The sequence below is a fragment of the Micromys minutus genome (genome assembly GCF_963924665.1).
Source record: "Micromys minutus genome assembly, chromosome: 6".
NCBI lineage: Eukaryota > Metazoa > Chordata > Mammalia > Rodentia > Muridae > Micromys > Micromys minutus.
This window is the reverse complement of record NC_137975.1, coordinates 13,281,100-13,291,350: the sequence shown is the minus strand read 5'-3', so window position 1 is coordinate 13,291,350 and position 10,251 is coordinate 13,281,100. Positions and strand designations below refer to the sequence as shown.

The 10,251-nt window shown below is 43.9% G+C and overlaps 1 pseudogene across 1 annotated transcript; it reads right to left on the bottom strand.

The window, feature by feature from the left end:
• Positions 1 to 453: 453 nt before the first annotated feature.
• LOC308421711 (large ribosomal subunit protein uL23-like) lies at positions 454 to 920 on the bottom strand (annotated as a pseudogene). Its single transcript has one exon. The product of its transcript is annotated as a large ribosomal subunit protein uL23-like (transcript).
• Between the last annotated feature and the right edge of the window lie 9,331 nt (positions 921 to 10,251).

Here is a 10,251-nt window from a genome sequence, read left to right as displayed (position 1 = left end):
TTTGCTGTAAGATTATGTCTCCTGAATGTGTCAGAAGCTACACACACAAAGTGTCACCAACATAGCTGCCTAAATATGATCCAAACAAGGATGACAGCAGTAACCATGCTAAAGTGGACAGGAAGCTCATGAGGCCTCAATTCAGGCAAAGAACTACAGGCAACTGGGGAATGCTCAAAGTGGGAGAAGCAGTCTTTTCCAGAGAAGAAGAGACCTATTGGTTATCTAAAACCAAATGGCTAACCCTGAAAACATACATACAAGTAATGGACAAACTGAGCAGGGTCTATATGTCAAATGTATATGCAAATACAAGTATGTATGTGTGCATGTTTTGATGTCATGTGCATATAATATACATGCATTAAATATTAATTAATAAAAACGAAGCCATGGATTTTTTTGTGGTGAAAAAAAAAGATGTATATTTAGAATTAGCCATCTGGACTCAGTTTAGAGGATCCCAATCTTGCTGGCAACATCTAAATCATCATAATTAGGAGCCAAGTGAACATACATCTTCTCTCCATCAGGCCTTATCAGAGTACTGACTTGGACCACATCAATGTCATAGAGTTTCTTCACGGCCTGTTCGATCTGGTGCTTGTTGGCCTTGACATCCACAGTGAACACAAGAGTGTTGTTGTCCTCTATTTTTTCATGGCTGACTCAGTGGTCACTGGGAATTCGATGATAGCATAGTGGTCAAGCTTGTTTCTCCTGGGTGCACTCTTTCGAGGATATTTTGGCTGCCTCCAGAGCCGCAGAGTCTTGGGCCGCCGAAAAGTGGGTGATGTTTGGATATTCTTCTTTTTGTGACAGTGGATGCCTTTCAGCACTGCCTTCTTAGTTTTCAAGGCCTTGGCTTTGGCTTCAGCCTTGGGAGGGGCGGGAGCTTCCTTCTTCGCTTTCAGCACCATCTTGGCAAAAAGGACTGAGGCCATGAATTTTAAACAAAGCAAAGAATAGCATGTTGGAGGGTTTAGAAAAAGGAAAGGGAAGTGGGAAATGACTTCATTATATTATAATCTCAGAAACAAAAGGAAAATCTTAAGTTTGGAGGGAGTATGTATTTGTAATCCCAGATCGGGAAAGCAGAGACAAGCAGAGCCCTGGGCTTACTGACTAGGCAGTCTAACAGATCAGTGAACTGGAGGCTAGCGAGAGACCCTACCTGTGTCAAAGAAAACAGGTCGATGGCTCCTGGCAAGCAGCATATAAGGTTACTATGATGGCTTAAGTCCAGACTGGGTGGTGTAGGAGGAGCTGGAAGTTCTACATCTTTATCTGAAGGCCTCCAGCCAAAGACTGGCTCCCATGTGGTTAGAAAGAGGGTCTCATTGCCCACCCGCACAGGGACACACTTCCTCCAACAAGGCCACACCTCCTAATATTGCTCCTTCCTGGGCTAAGCATATTCTAACCACCAGGTACCCTCTGATCTTCCCATATGCATAGTCAGGTGTGCATGCACGCCTCCTCCCAGTTCTGTATCTTCAGTTGTTTTCCTCCTCCAGTGCTCATCATGGATGTACAGCATCTCTCTTCAGAAAGCATCAACTGGAGCACACAGACTCTTCCTTCCTGCAGACCTAGCCCCAGGTCCAGTGGCGTGAATGCTGCATTCTCTAGAAACAATTTGTTACATGTGGAATGAAATGATGAATGAATGGATGAAGCAGAAGCATCCCAGGTAGGGCTCCTGTCACTATACATGTATGTGTCCCCAGCTCCTTGCCCAGAACTGTCTATAAAAGGTTCTTGCTGCAGTCATCAAACAAATAAATGCAGGAGTGTGAGAATGCCTTTGTAACTGAGGGGCAATCACACACGCTGAAATGCTAGGCAAGCACACATCCAAACGTATAAAAGCAGCACTTAATACTGTCAGTGCTGAAAGAGAACCTAAAAATGCAGATGGACTCAATCTACTTGGCTACACTACCTTAACCACTGTTCATTGCTCACTCTCTCTCTCTCTCTCTCTCTCTCTCTCTCTCTCTCTCTCTCTCTCTCTCTCTCTCTCTCTCAATCCCCCCTCTCTCTTTTGGTCTCTTAAAACATGCATGTGTGGTCCTATGTGTAGTGTGCATGTAGAAGTCAGATGTTGGCATCAGGTATTTTTCTCAGTCTCTTTCCACCTTATTTTGTGAGATAGGATCCCTTACTGAAGCAGGAGCTCACAGATTCACCCATACTGGCTGGCCAAAATGGTGTAGGGATTCTCCTGGCCCTTGTCTCTAGTGGTAAGGTAAGGACTGTCATGACTGGTCCTTATGTAGGCACCAGAAATCAGACTTGAGTTTCATTCTTGTAATTACTGTCTGAGCAATAATTATAGCCATGTTGGTCTCTTTTGTTCTGTATTTTTGGAGACAGGATATGGCTATATAGTTTGAGTTGGTCTGGTATTTCCTTTATAACCCAGGATTCCTGAAAGACATGACAGAACTCTTAACTCAACCTCCTGAGTGCTAACTAGGCTCACAAGCATACACACACCACCATACCCAATGGCAGTTTCTGACTTTAGTCAACCGATAGGCTGTCTGTAAGCAAAGGGGGCCACTTCTAAGGATGAATGTGGTTGATGCTTTTAAATCTACATACCTGTGGAGACACAGGCAGACTCCAAGGCAAAGGTGAAATTACAAAGGTGGGCTAGTTCCCAGGGCCTGCAGAAAGAAGAACCTAGGGAAGCCTGTTAAAGCCTGGGGATGATCCGTCACTAATAATAATCTAAGCTACCATTAGTGACTTAAAGCAGACATTTTTAAAATGCAAGGATGTGTATGATTTTTATCTTGACATTATCCCTGTAATCACCAGTCCTGATTAAAGACTCCTGCCCCAAAAGATGGATGGTCTCGAACACTTAAATGCACAGTAATCTTTCACCTCTTAAATGCCGTTTCTCTCAAGACATTCTTCTCTGCGCTTCAATTTTGAGGCCAGCAATTGTCTTCAAATATTTGTAAAACCCTGCAGAGTTGGGCTGGGGGTGGTAAATAGAATAATTCTAAATCCCTGTTTTCCAACCTAAGGAAGTTTACTAAGCAGTTGAGGAGGCTCCTTATTTTACACACACACACACCCCAACTTTTTTCTTGCAATCAAGCGTCAAATATTTGAGAAACTGCCAAAACACGTTAGTGCTTGCTGCTGCATAAATACACAGGGCAAGATAGTCATCAAGAAGGAAATGTTAGGGTAGTGCTCATTGTCTTCCTTGCACATGTAGCTCACCCCAAATGGCCGGGTTTCCAGTGCATTCTTCAAGCATCTGATTATCCCTGTTCCTTCCCTGTCTCATCCTGACCCTGCTGTTACCCCACTCCCTGTGCTGGCGACCCTCCATGGTGGTAGATGCTTTCAAATCACTTTGGAATGGCTTCTCAGAGGTGGGTTTAAAAGCATGATAATTAGAGCTGTGCATATTCAAAGAGCAACAAGCATTCTTTGTGATGGAGGGGGGCTGGGGTCTTTGGCCTTGGTGTTTTAACTGTCTGGTAGCAAAGCCTATATTACAAGGATCACTTTATCTCCATCCTGAACATCTTAAAGAGCTGTGGTCAGCCATATCTCTGTGTAAATCTACTTTCCTCCCGTTGCTTTGCCTAAAGCAATACACCTCTTACTTCAGGAAGCTTTGCAGGTACTGATGTGTGAGGCCTCCCACAGTCTAACCTCAAGTGGGACCTCAGAGGCAGTGGTGCATATCTTCAAGAACACACCTGCAGGCTAGAGGGTGGCTCGGTTGCTGCGGTGCTTGCTGCACAAAGCAGCACCTGAGTTAAGGTCTCCAGAACCCACCTGAAGCTGGAGGCGTTGTGCATATGCCTACAGTCTCATTCAGTGCCCTGCTGGAATGGAAGGCGTGGACAAGAGAATCCCTGGAAATATGTGGATTGGCTGGTCTGGAGTATACAATGGTGACAAGGCACTCAGACAATGGCAGATGAGGACAGACATCTAAGGTTGTCCTGTGACCAACATTTCTGCACTATGGTATATATGCATCCACACTTAGACATACAAATAAATATATATACTCACCTCTTCTCTCCCTCTCCCTCTTCCCCTCCCCTTCCTGTCTCCTACCCTCCCCCCTCTACCTCTTACAAACACACACACACACACACACACAAATTATGAAACAGAGAAACAAAAGGGACCTGGTAGTCAGGCAATAGTTCACCTTACCTAGACATCTCATTCAGAGCTTACACATTAGTGTTCTTGCTCCTACCCTGATACTCTCAAAAACAACCCTCCATTACCTGTATTTATATATTCCTTGATCCCAGTTGGAAGCTCTGTTTTGAGTGTCTGTATGTATGTGTAGACGACAGTGATCAAAACCCAGTGTCTTCATCTTATTTAGAGACAGGTTAAGCCTGGAGCTCATTGTTCTGCCTAGATTGAGTGGCCCACACACCCTACAGAGGCTCCTGACTAGATTCCCAACACTGGAATCACAGATTCACACACACCACCAATCCTAGCTTTTTATATGAGTTCTGGGGTTCCTCACACCTATATGGCAAGTGCTTTTCCATCTGAGCCATTGCCCCACTTCCAAAGTCCTATTTAAGTGTCACTCAAGTGCTCTCTTACAAGGAATCAGATCTTCTTTCTTTTCCTTGGCTACCTCCTTAGTAGCACACAGGCTTGCAAGAAAGGGTTTACATCTGCCCATCTGTCCTGACAGATTTTGAGTGAAAGAAACCAGGTGTACTAAATTTGCTTCTGGCTCCGTGTGCTGTGCACGGAGATGAACACACAGCAGCCTTAGTGTTTGTTAGCTGAAATGAAATGATCCATTTTGGGGGCAGGGAGGAAGGTCCAGACACAGGGGTTCATGCGACCCCCACCCCTAGCTAAGTTGCCATTTGCAGTTGGCAGCTCCTAAGGGAGACAGTCACTTTTTGTTTGGGAGATGACCACTGGCCTAGTCCCCATGCCCTAGTGAATAACCCCACTCTTGTGCATATGGTCTGTGCCAACTGGATTTAGTAGGTTGAATAATAATTAAAACAGAGAGAATGAACTGGAAAGAGAAATATACTGGGAGTCTAATATTGAGACTCTTTAGTTCTGAGGGGTGAATGTAACCATGATACCTTGTTTACATGTTTTCAAGGCAAAATAAAAGAAGAGTCTTCAACTAGTCCTCAACTAACCATAACCTTCAAAAATAAAACAGTGCTGGCCTTCCATTAAGGGAAAAACAAAATACCAAATACCTTACCCAATAGTCTAGAATTGAGAGTAGAGGTAGATGATGGACCAAGAGTAACAGCAGAAGCTTGGTTATAATTTCCTAGTTGAAACAAGCATCCTTTAGCACCCAGCCTGTTAAGCCATTCATGCCAGACATCTGTGAGCATTTGCCCTAAGTGGAGGCCCTTCAGAACATGGCAAAAGCCTATAATTTCTCTTTCAAATATCAGTTCCCACAAGTACCTCCCCAAAAGAGAAAAAAGCTGTGGTTTTCCTGCTCAAAGGTAATCTCAATAAAAACTACCAGGATGTCAAGGCTTAGGGTGAGTAGTTCATTTTGTCCCTGGTTTACCTGCCTTACTCTTCCTGACTTGCCCTTCTGAGGTGAACTCTCCCCTCTGCCTCCCTGAAAACCCTTTTAACCTTTTCTCTGGTCTGTGCACTTTATTTTCCAGGGTGAGCATCTTAATGTTAAGTGCCTCATGCAAGGACATGGTGGGTTTTGCTTTTGCTTTCATTTTGTTTTGTTTTAGTTCACTGGTGCTCTGGTGACCTTTAATTTTCTACTCTGCACAGCCTAGAATCATCCGAGAGAAGAAGCCTCAATTGAAGAATTTGCCTGGTCAGATCGGCCTGTGAGGGAGTCTCTCAACTGTCTTGAGGGCCAAGGCCACCATCAGCAACAGCAACCATACAGACATGGTCCCACGATGCATAATAACGCTAACTAAGCATGAGCCAAACAACAGCATTCCTTTGTGGTTCCTGCTTCCAGGTTCCTGCCTTGAGTTCCTGCCCTAACCTTTCCAGTGATAGACTGTGTTCTAGATGTGTAAGCCAGATCAACTCGTTCCTTCCCTATGCTATTTTTGGTCAGAGTGTTTTATCACAGCAACAGGTTAAAACTAGGACAGCTGATAATGTCTCAGCCTTAAGAAAGAAAGTCTATTTTATGGTTTACCCGAAGCCTACCACTCTCACTTCCTAGCAAAACTGGGGTAGTTCCCACTGGGCCTCTTGCCTCATCTCCAGCGCTGTGTTCAAATTACAGTTACCTGCTGAGTGGCTGCGTAGCTTTACTGAGACCTTGACTGGAATGTTCTAGAATTAGGGTGAGGACAGAGGGAGCCCAGAGGATGCACAGACAAGGCAGATAGAAAATCCAGAATTTCATTAGGAAGACCTACTAAGCACTGTCCTTTCCCCCATCCATGGGTGCTGAGGAGAATGTCTGGTTATCTGTGTAGTCAGGAAGAGCCTGGATTCCCAGTTGGCTTGGGTATTGGTGGAGTAGCTATGCCTTCATTCTCTTGGTAATGTCCCTAGTAAGCCTTCTTTGCTCCAGCAGAAATTAGAGTTCTGACCAGATAATGCCTGTCCTATTTGCTTTCTATGGCTGTGATAAACACTAGCCAATAGCAAGGGGGTGGGAGTATTAGGTCTTACATGTCTAGGTCATAGGTCATTGAGGAAAGTCAGGGCAGGAACTCAATGCAGGAGAAAGAAGGATCAGAAACCATAGATGAATGTTGATTGCTGGCTTGCTAATGGGCATATGCTCACCTAGTTTTTCCATTATAGCCCAGACCCTCCTAGAAAAGGGACTGCTCAAAGTAGGTTGGGCACTCCCACATTGGTCAGCAATAAGAGCAGTATCTTAAAGACCTGTCATATGGGTCAATCTAGGGCAATTCTTTATCTGAAGTTCCTTCTTCTTGAGTGTCAACTTGACAATAAAAACTAACCTTGACAGTGTCATTAAAGGGCTGACATCATTCACTGGTTAATGCTATTAAAGCTAAACTCTAGAGCAGTGGTTCTCAGCCTTCCTAATGCTGTGACCCATTAATACAGTTCCTCATGCTGTGCTGACCCCCAGTCATACAATTATTCTGTTGCTTCTTCATAACTAAAATTTTGCCACTTTTATGAATCATAATATAAATATGATGTAGATGCTGATGTGCAGGATATCTGATAGGAGTTGAGAACCACTGTCCTAGAAGTTCCTTATAGTTCCTATACTAAAATGTCTAATAAAATGCAAATATGACAGGTATCTCTTATCTCAAACTCCCCCGGGCCATGTAAAAAGCCAAAAGCTAACCAATGAGCTGTGTATTACAGCGTCAAGTTACTCACCCTCTATGAACACTGCTATGGTAATTGCCCTTCCTGGTCTGATTGCTATAAGGATTTATACATGCAAAGCACATGGAACAGGATCTGAGAGCATTCAACAAAAATGGCAGAATAGAGGCAAATGAGATGAAATCTGAGCAAATATAAAAAATATATGCACTTGGTGATTAGGACAAGCTCATTGCTTTTTCTGCATGTGAGTCTCAAGATAGCATCACTCACTCGGAGTGCCCAAGCGGGACACATGGATCTCTGACTTGTTTCCTTTCCCTCCACACTATCTCCCATGTCCTGTGATGTCCTAGCTCCCATCCCCCTGTGACAATGGCACTTGCCTCAACGGCTCCCTCACCCAGTAAAGTGTTTGCTGTTCAAGGTCGCATGAATGCACCACCATGCCTGACAGTTCTACAGGATTCTGGAACTCAAACTCGGGTCCGCGGACTTGCATGGAAGTTTTCTGACTGAACCCTCCCCTGCCCACAGCAATCATTTTGCTCTTTAACTGTCAACAATAAGTCATCTTCCAGATTAAGCACAGATTACAGAATGAAGCTGAGTAGAGGTCTCTGTTTCATTCATGAATTCCCAAGTTGGCTCCCGTCCTCTGCACATCTGTTCGCAGACATGCTGGGCTTGGACAAGTGGAGGAGCCCTGCCAGCATCTAATGGCAAATGTTGTGTTGTGCTGGAAGTGATGGACATGGTTGAACTTGGAAACTGAGAGCTCATTGCCCCTTAGTCTTTTGTCTGCTGGTTAAATAGCCCAATTTCCTCCAACCTTTCTTCACCATTACTAAAACACAACCACCTCAAACAGGCTCTTGTGGTCAGCTTCAGCCCTGATGATATTTAACCACACCACTGGGCATGCCCAGCCTCAGAGACAAGGAGCCAACCGCAACCCCACGAGACCCGACCGAACTTAAGTGTCTTTACCAAAAGAAATTCCTGAGACTGATTGAATTCTCAAATCTCAAGGCAGCTCTTCAAGATTTTTTTTTTACACTACTGACGGTTTTGCTTGCAGACCAATCAACAAAATTCAGAATGAAGTTCTCCTGTTGGTGGTTTAAATAAAGCAAGCCTCATGCTTCACTCTACAGATGAAAGCTGAGAAAACAGTTTAGTGGGGTGTTCCCATCTGGTACTCTCTATACGCTGTAATTAACGATACCTGGGAGTTTCAGAATGCTGCACGCCAGCTTGCAGATGCAAACATTTTATGTAGTGGTGGGAAACGTGAGATGTCCCATGTTTTTCTAATTACTTAGTAAAGCATGCCGCTCAGCTTCTTTTTTAACGAGGGAGATAATCAAAAGATAATCAAGGCAACCACTCTCCGCCTTTTCTGCTGTCAGAGCAGCCCATGAGTGGATATGCTGTCTAGTGACAAGACAGCAGCTCGCTTCCTGTTCTCAGGGACACGGGTGGCCTCCTGATCCCAACAACCAGTGCTGTCATTTTCAAAACCTATGGAGCCTTTTCTGAAGATAAAGCCTAGTATTAATACTCTGAATAAATACAGAAGTTTCTACTCTTGAGATAGTTATTTTTGAATAAAATCTCTCTCTCTCTCTCTCTCTCTCTCTCTCTCTCTCTCTCTCTATATATATATATATATATATATATATATATATATATATATATATAGCTGGACTGTAACTCAGTTGCCAGAGGCACATATATGAGGCACATGCCTGTAATCCCAGAACTGAGAAAGTAGAAGCAAGAGAAGTTTGGAACTGTTAAGATGGCTCTGTGGGTAAAGGTGCTTATTGCCAAGACTGATATCCCAAGTTCAATCCCTAGCCTGGGATAAAGACTGAAACATGGAATTTGGATAACCTAAGTTTGTGTTCTCTAAGCCATGGTTGCACAAATATAGCTCTGGAATAAACTAGGGAGATAATTAAGATAAAGTGAAATCATTAGGCTAAGCCCTTAAATATTTTGTAACAATCATTCTTTTTTGTTTCCGTATGTGTATGAACGTGAGGGGGCTCCCATGCCATGTCTTTGTGACAAGGTCAGAGGACAGCTTGCAGGATTCAGTTTTCTCTTTCTACCATGCAGGCTGCAGAGATTGAACTCAGCTCATCGGGTTTGGTGGTAGTAGCACCTTTACCTGCTGAGCCATCTCTCTGTCTTCTGAGCCCTCGTCTAATTTTACTGGTAGTCTTTATTAAAAGGAAAAAATATGCATGTAGATTTGAATGGAGATGGGACCAGAGAGAAGTTCATCTGAAGACATAGGGAGAAAGCAGCATTCTACAAGATAATGTGTTACAGGTTTGTTTCTGATTGGGTGGTTCTGATTAGGTTGCTCTGGCTTCATAAATAAACTCAATGGCTGAAAGAATTCAATGGGTGAATCCATAGCTTAGAGGGTCGTTATCACATGAGGTCTTCATGGAGGACATAACTGATTATGAATGACATCTTGTTCCCTCGCCTACCCCTTTTCTCTGTCTATCTGCTTCCCGGAAACCACAAAGTAAGCAGCTTCCCCCTCCTCACTGTCTCGGCTATGATTGATTCTCTGCCTCACCAAAATCCTAGATGCATGGAGCCAAGCAAGCATGGGCTGAAATCTGTGAGCCCGAATAAACATCTCTTCCTTAGACAGAAGAGGCCTCTCTCTCTCTATTTTGTTATAGCAATGCAGAGTGACCTCACATGTCTTTCATACATGGTATAATTTCTTGATCCTTCATGTCTCAGCATCAACATACGAATCATGATATCTCTCATAAGGCCTGCTCTTCCAGATGCAGCCTGGCCATCATCCAATACTTGATTAGCAAACCCTGCAGACAGTATAACAGTAGCCCCATCTCTTGCCTCTAGGCATCAGGTACTTTACATTCAACTCTTCCTTACAGG